Source organism: Mercenaria mercenaria, chromosome 18, assembly GCF_021730395.1.
Source record: "Mercenaria mercenaria strain notata chromosome 18, MADL_Memer_1, whole genome shotgun sequence".
In the NCBI taxonomy this organism is placed as follows: Eukaryota; Metazoa; Mollusca; class Bivalvia; order Venerida; family Veneridae; genus Mercenaria; species Mercenaria mercenaria.
Genome location: NC_069378.1, coordinates 2,922,228 through 2,930,892, shown reverse-complemented (window position 1 = coordinate 2,930,892; position 8,665 = coordinate 2,922,228). Strand labels below are relative to the sequence as shown.

The window sequence follows — 8,665 nt, the reverse complement described above, 5'->3', positions numbered from 1 at the left end:
TTTGTTTTTTTCTACCATTCATTTCCTTGGCATCAAAGTTATTTTCCAGTGTGAACAGCTTTAATCCTTAAACATACACACCTGTTATTTATCAAAAAGTTTCATTTAAAGTATATGACTGTGTAGCAATATCAGCTAAAACAAATGTAAATTTAGGGTGATGTATATCTTTTTCAATGCAAAACGATTACTGTAACCATGGCAGCTTGAAAAAAAACAACAGTTTTTATGCTCCCACTTTGTGGGTGGGCATATAGATTTGTCCTTGTCTGTCCTGAGAATGTTGTGTCACGCCTAACTCCAAAAGTATTTGACGTAGAGTCACAAAACTTTACAGGAATGTTGGTCAGCATGACTGTGTAGTTGTGCACCTGGGTCTCGTGTCCGGATTCATTTAGTCTTGTAGGAGTTATGGCCCCTGACTTTGTAAAAATTGGTCATTTTAGTGTTATGTTGTGCCTAGCTCCAAAAGTATTTGACATAGAGTTACAAAACATTACAGGAATGTTGGTCAGCATGTGTAGTTGTGCACCTGGGCTTTCGTGTCCAGGTTCATTCTGTCGTGTAGGAGTTATGGCCCCTGACTTAGTAAAAAATTGGTCATTCTGATGTTGTGTTGTGCTTAGCTCCAAAAATATTTGACCAAGAGTCACCAAAGTTTACAGGAATGTTGGTCAGCACCTGGGGTTTCGCATCAGAATTCATTCAGTCATGTAGGAGTTATGGCCCCCGACTTAGTTAAAAATTGGTCATTTTAATGTTGACGCGCGTAGCTCCGAAAGTATTTGACCTCAAGAAAGCATATATGTTTATATGTACATTATATATGGTTATTTTTGGCATTTTTTTTTAAATAGCAACATATTGTTTTCCCAAAGTTGATCTGTGTCCTTTGTCATGTAGTGAGGTCATCTGTGTCCCATGGACACATTTCTAGTTACAAAAGTCATTAGTAATTATACAATATTTGAAGTAAAAGATGCTTTTGATAATTAATCAAGGAATGGTCCTTCCGTCTGTCCGTAACAGTGTTCACTCCATATCTCCTAAACCCCTTGAAGAATTTTCATGAAACTTGGGTCAAATGATCACCTCATCAAGACGATGTGCAGAACTCATGATCCAACCTTATTGGCTCAAGGTCAAGGTCACAACCCAAGGTCAAAGGTTTTAGCCTTCCATTTTGTGTCCGCTCTGTATCTTCTAAACTCCTTGGAGGAATTTTATAAAACTTCGGTCAAATGGTCCCTTCATCAAGACGATGTGCAGAACTTATGAGTCAGCCATGCATGCTCAAGGTCAAGGTCACAACTTGGTGTCAATGGTTTGAGCCTTCCATTTTGTGTTCGCTCTGTATCTCCTAAACTCTTGAAGGATTTTCATCAAACTTTGGTCAAATGATCGCCTCATCAAGGCAATGTGCAGAACTTGTGAGTCAGTCATATTGGCTCAAGGTCAAGGTAGCAACTCTGGTCAAAGGTTTGAGCCTTCCATTTGTGTCCGCTCTGTATTTCCTAATCCCCTTAAAGAATTCATATGAAACTTGGGTAAAATGATCACCTCATCAAGGCAATGTGCAGAACGCATGGCTGACTCAAGGTCAAAGTCACAACTCAAGGTCAAAGGTTTTGGCCTTCCATTTTGTGTCTGCTCTATAACTCCTAAAGAGTTTGAATTTTATAAAACTTAGGTCAAATGATCACCTCATCAAGACAATGTGCAGAACTTATGAGTCAGCCATGCCGGTTCAAGGTCAAGGTCACAACTTAGGGTCAAAGGTTTGAGTGTTCCATTTTGTGTCCACTGTATCTCCTAAACCCCTTGAAGGATTTTCATCAGACTGGTCAAATGGGCACCTCATCAAGAACTCATGAAAGCCCGCCCGCTTAGCTCAATAGGTAAGAGCGTTGGTCTACGGATCTCGGGGTCACGAGTTCGATCCTCGGGCGGGGCGTATGTTCTCCGTGACTATTTGATAAACGACATTGTGTCTGATATCATAAGTCCTCCACCTCTGATTCATGTGGGGAAGTTGGCAGTTACTTGCGGAGAACAGGTTTGTACTGGTACAGAATCCAGGAACACTAGTTAGGTTAACTGCCCGCCGTTACATGACTGAAATACTGTTGAAAAACGGCGTTAAACCCAAAACAAACAAACAAAACAAGAACTCATGAGTCAGCCATGTCAACTCAAGGTCAAGGTCACAACTCAAGGTCAAAGGTTTGAGCTATATATCTCCTAAACCTCTTGAAGGATTTTCATGAAACTTGGATCAAATGGTCACCTCGTCAAGATGATTTGCAGAATTCATGAGTCAGCCATGTTAGTTCAAAGTCAAGGTCACAGCTCAAGGTCAAAGGTTTACCCTTTCACTATCCATAACAGTGGTGTGGGATTGAGCTGTCTTTCAGACTGCCTTGTTTTCAATTGGTTTCGTACTCCAAATAAGCTGACATAAAAGAAAGCGAAGCAAATTAAGACTAATGAAGGCAGATGTTATAATTTTTTTCTGCAGCCAAAATTTTTAGCTCATGGTAAGCTATTGTGATCACACTGTATCTGTTGTGTGTGTGTGTCCATCATCAACAATTTCTCCAAAAGCACTATATGGATTTTCTTTATCCCCTACTAAAGTCGGAGGGATATGGTTTTAGCATTGCCCGTCCATTACTTGATGGATTTGTTTCAAACTTAAAATAGTTATTCCTTATATTCCACATCATAGTTGTAACCACAAACACCCACCCACCCCTCAGCCCCATCACCATACGCATTCCAGATTTCTTACTTGATTGTGCTCTCCTTAAAGGACATCTGTTCTTTTAAGTTTAAATGTATATGTTAAATAACGACACTTTGTGCTAAACTACTAGAATACAATATTTTGTTCTGGTTACACTTCAAGCTCACATTTCAAATAACTCCATATAATTCTGAAAGCTAAGCTTATTACAGTAAACATATTCCATTCAAATAATTTCATTACACATTAGATCAAAATGTAACATATTTGTATTATGTACATGTAATCAACATTTGTTTTCTGTTAAAGTAATCCTGACTAATGAAATAATTTGCTTCTTAGCATCACTCTTAATTTTTTTGCCGGATATATTTCTTTGCCATTCCTCACCACAAACCCATTTGATGGGATACCAATTCATCAAATTTGCTTGTTACAAAACTTGGTTTGGAAGTTCCTTCAGTGGTCCGCTTGAAAAGTTGTTCAAACAATTCTCCTTGGTTGTACAAAGGGGCTGCCAGAGATGAAAGTATAAAAATCTTCAAATTACTTGTATGATTTTGAAATATTAGTTTACACAAATGGACTGTAACACATAGCCTGGCCCATCTTAAAAAAGGATTACTTGCCTTCTGTTCTTAAGTGACTTATAAACCACAAGAACCCAAAGTGAAGTAGGGGTCATGTATCTTCCAAGAGAGATATTTAGCTTGACTATACAAAGTATGGAGAGCTGTCCTTGACCCAGCGTCGGCATCCTTCCACGTCAGCACTTTGGTTAAAGTATTGATGCACTTTCACTTGATGTCTGTAATACTTGATGGATTTGTTTCAAACTTAAAATAGTTATTCCTCATCATCACCCGCATCATATGGCACAAGGCCATAACTCTTAACACTAATATTTCATGAATTATCCCCTTATTTTACTTAGAATTTCAGGTTAAAGTTTTGATGCACTTTCACTCTATCACTATCACAGTTATTACTAAATGGATTTGATTCAAACTTAAAATAGTTGTTTCCTATATCACCCACATCATATGACGCAAGGTCCATAACTCTGGTACCAATATTTCTTGAATTATGCCCCCTTTTACTTAGAATTTCAGGTTAAAGTTTTTATGCACTTTCATTCTTATCTCAGTTCGAAAAGATACTCACTGAAAACCTGTGAATGTGTTATCAATTATGTCATAAGAAACACTGTAAAATTGTTATTTTTCACTTTTTGCATTTTTAGCTCATCTGATTTTTTTTTTAAAAAAATGAGTTATTGTCATCACTTGATCGGTGTTGGCGTCGGCGTTGCCAGGTTAAGTTTTATGTTTAGGTCAGTTTTTCTCCAAAACTATCAAAGGTATTGCTTTGGAACTTACAACATTTGTTCACCATCATAAACTGACCATATACAGCAAGAAACGTAACTCTGTCCTGCTTTTTGCAAGAATTATGGCCCCTTTTGGACTTAGAAAATATCAGATTTATTGGTAAAGTTTTATGTTTAGGTAAACTTTTCTCCTAAACTATCATTGCTATTGCTTTGAAACTTGCAACAGTTGTTTACCATCATAAGCTGACTCTGTACATGAAGAAACATAACTCCATCCTGCTTTTTGCAAGAATTATGGCCCTTTTTGGACTTAGAAAATCATGGGTAGGAAAATTTTTCTATTATACAAAAAAATCAGATGAGCGTCAGCACCTGCAAGGCGGTGCTCTTGTTAGTTTTGACATGTGATATCCTTTACATTCTAAAACGCGATCATTTGTGTTCTTGTCATTCTTTGCCTTGAAGACACATGCATAGAATTATCATATGCAAAAGGTGGCTTTAGAATACTTCTACGGGGGTTACTCCCAATTATAACTGGGAGGTCGGGGACAATCTGTTAAAAATAACCTATGTTACATGAAAACACAAGAGCTGTCAGATGACAGCGCGCTCGACTGTTCGAAGAATTGATTGAAGAATGGGGTCAAAATATTACCACAGATTTTCAGACAAAAGAAAAAAGATAGATTAGACAAACAATGTTCCTGTATTTATGGATTTCGATAAGTCTTGCACTAAATGGCAATGTGTGACCATGATGGTAATGAAGTGTTCAAAGTTTCAAAGTTAATATCAAACAGTTTAAGCAAAATATGGAATGGTTTGAGAAAGTTAACTTATTTCTATGTCAGAAAAGGGTTAAACTGAGTTTAAGTCCTTGGCCTAGTTATGAAGTCTTGCCTATATAATGTGAACTGTGATGGTAAACAAGTGGTCAAAGTTTCAAAGCCATTTGACAAATTAGTTAGGCAAAATATGGACTTGTATGAAAACTTTAGCTGATTTCCAAGTCCAAAAAGGGCCGTAATTTTGCCAAAATAGTTGACAATGATATGTACTCTTGCCTACAGATGGAAATCATGGATAAACAAATGTATAAAGTTTCAAAGCCACAGAATATGGTTACATTTTTATCTGAAGTGCTCAGCAAGTAAAGTATTTGAAATCCCGTTTAGTGAGAAGACCTTTGCACAGTGCTCATCAGAACCATAATGAGGACAAAGGATAAATACCATCAGAAAAGAACCTTATGGTGCTGAACTGGTGCTGATCCGGAAATTAGGGCTGTCATTGATTGGGTCTTAGGCATATCGGCGATACCGATATATCAGAAGACAAATATCGACGATACATCGATATATCGATTATTAAGTTAGATTAACAAACTATTTGTCCGTATGCATACTATATACCTTCCTGTAAATGCTATTTTTAGTTTTATTGCCTACTTTTCATATTACTGTTTGATTGTGTTGTATTTGTATTTATGAAATAAAAGAAATAAATAAAAATTAATAAAATCTTTCATTTTTATTTTGCCTTCACTTCTCTTTTGAATTTATCCAAATTTACAACTTTGTGAACTTTATAGTTTTTGAGGGTCTGAGTGTTTATCTGGATAGTTTTTTCTCTCTGTAAAATATCGATTTTTGAAAATGGGAATCGATAATCGATCGACAAAAAAAATATCGTTGATATATCGATATCGTTTCTATCGATGACAGCCCTACCGGAAATGAACTAAAGCCTTGGCGGGACCACACAGTAAATTTATGGTCATACAAGGGCAGTGAAAAAGACACACTAAACAGCCCTAGCAAGTAAAATATGTGTGGTTCATAAGGAAAATCACTCCAAAGACTTATCCGATTCTCTGTTAATTTTAGAGAAGAACATACAAAATCAAGAGTGATATAAGTATCCTATTTTTATCTAGCCTAGCTTGTTTAAACTTTTGAGAAAACCCCTGTATTTTATATTGAGTCCGCTGTTCACTGTTGCCCTCGTCATAATTCGCACAAGTCTTTTAAAGTTTTTATCATAAAACCTCTGGGGATAGAATCCATGGCTTCCTGCACTCAAAGTGATTATTCTACAGCTAGGCTATCGAGGTGGTTCATCATTGCAGAGCAAATATCATTTACAAGAATGAAATGTGTATGTAGAAGACAGGTGGTTGCACTGAAAAGGTCAATTGTCTAAGCTGTTTACTATTTTTGACAAATGAAAAAGGAAAATTCTGTTTTAATGATATAGTATTTGCCGCAATTAGATGCTTTATGCAGACATCATGCGAAGATATAATGGACAATGTTTTTTTTGGCAGAGTTTTCTTGGCTGATATCTGATGCCTTTAAACTCTGCTTAATTTCATTAAACTTGTCCATTCTTTAATTTGGACAGCACTGTTTACTATTTTTGACAAATGGAAAAGGAAAAATCTGTTCTTGTAGATAGGTGTTTAATTTTGTGGATGTCTTATTAATAATATAATATTTGCCAGCATAAGATGCTTTATACTGACATCATATGAAGATATAGTGTACAATGCTTTAAACTCTGCTAATTTTCAATAAACATGTCTATTTCTTAATTTGGACAGTACCATTAATTATTAAAAGGGGTGCTTACCAAATTATACTGACTAGATGGTGAACAGTGCAGACCATGGGCAGCACGGATGTGCAGGCTGATCTTGGTTCGCACTGGATGGACCACCAGCAGGCTAAAGGACGGATTACACAAAACAGGAAGTGACTTCTCAGTGTTACATGTGAAGTAATCCAAAATGTAGTTCCATGTTATGGATGAAATCTGGTATAATGGGTCATACGAGTATAATGACAGTCGTACTTTCGGCTTACTTTTATTGCTTATTGTATTGAGATTGTTACAGATCTAGACCATTTTCATTGTAAATTTCTTGGAATAAGTTTAATTATTAAAGGTAAAGGTAAATTTTATTTACCATCACTTTGTGAAACAATGAACATAAGCTCTGTAGAGCTTTTGAGTGATCCTATTTTAAGAACAGAAAAAAACAAATTATATCTTACCCCCAGCAATTTGCTAACACCCATTTACAGTTGGGTCAATTGAGACAATCGTGATAAAGTGCCTTGCCCAAGGACACACCACAATGGGAGTAGCCAGGAATCGAACACAGGGCCTTCACCTCCATACGAAAGCCTCTTAGCCCTCTCAACCAATGCATTTATTCTTTGAGAAAATGTCTATATACTCTTAATTGCTAAATGGCTACCGGTATTTTCATGGGGGCATTTTTAGAGGATGATGTCTCTCAGAACAGATTTTTCTTATTTGTAACAGCATGTCAATATTTTTCTATTTTTGATAAAAAGACATGTCATACTAAATGACCATATATGGTTTTCATATCATTGAAATGCTCTAAAGTGCTGAAAATGAGGTCTGAATACCTTATTGTTTATATGAAATGAAGATAGAACTGAATTAAAGGGGTCCGTGCAAAAAGTTACCTATCTCCATTTTTAGTTAAAATGGAGTTAGGGCATTTGTGGCATAAAAAAGAACAATCCGCACTTGATTCACTCCCCCAACAGCGTATTCTTCTGTTTAAGAGTGAAAAAAAGGTATTTCACGTATGCAACATTGGGTCTAACTCCACAATGAGTTGACATCAAGTAGTTCAGGGCTTTGATGGCTGTTTCGGATAATATAAAGAACACAAGTCAAATGTAATATTATTTATTAAGACTATATCAATAATTCTTAAAGTCATTAGGTATGTGAAATTGATATATTTCATTGATATATTTAGGAAAAAATGATTCACAAATCATGGTTTGAATGCAACAATGGTCTTAACTCCATGGACTTAGAACCTTTGTTGCATAACTCCATGGACTTAGAACCCTTGTTGCATAAACCAAAGAGCTATAAAAATAAATTATATTTTATACTTCTTTGCATAAACATTATCTACAAAAAACAAGATTTTTTTGTTATAAAAATGATATAAATGGTGCAAAATACACGAAACTTTTTAATATGACTGCAATCTATAGCTGCAAGTATTTTGGGAAATATCATATTTCACCTAAATTTTACAAAAATGAGTTTTCCCAACATTTTTACTAAATGGAGATAGACCTGTAACTGTTTGCACGGACACCTTCAACATTGGTAGAATGGAACCTGTAGTTAAATTATTGATTCATGTATCAATTACCTCCCCTCTTTACTTCTCCGCCATTTGCACAGATTTTGCACAAGAAAAAGGAAGTCAATTTCTGCAAGTTTATTTTTGATAAAAGGTGTCGTGCAATTTCACGATTTTATTAAGGAGTTTCTGTTAGTAATGTTTTAATGTAAGTTTTTAAGATAGTCAAACTCATTTGACGCGGTCCTAGGAAATATTTAGACAAGCTTACTGTCGCTGAGTGGCTGCTTCCTGTACATAATTAATACAGTGTTATAAGCAGGTCTAGGAAAGTGGTAGGGTAATTCGCCCTTGAAGCGAACGGGTTACGAAATTGCGATGATCACATGTTGTTCACTCACCTGCTACACCGTCAGATTCATTCGGACCGTGTCTAGTA

At 36.0% G+C, this 8,665-nt stretch overlaps 1 protein-coding gene across 11 annotated transcripts in view; it reads left to right on the top strand.

Moving 5' to 3' along the window:
* Positions 1-8,322: 8,322 nt before the first annotated feature.
* Positions 8,323-8,665, top strand: part of LOC123538647 (roundabout homolog 2-like) — a 35,992-nt gene continuing 35,649 nt past the window's right edge. For 10 of the 11 annotated variants that reach the window (XM_053529609.1, XM_053529605.1, XM_053529602.1 and 7 more), the window contains exon 1: positions 8,323-8,380. The gene's annotated coding sequence lies outside the window, so the exon portion shown is untranslated. Of the gene's footprint in view, positions 8,435-8,665 lie in introns of all 11 variants that reach the window. The other variant, XM_053529601.1, reaches the window with a different exon arrangement.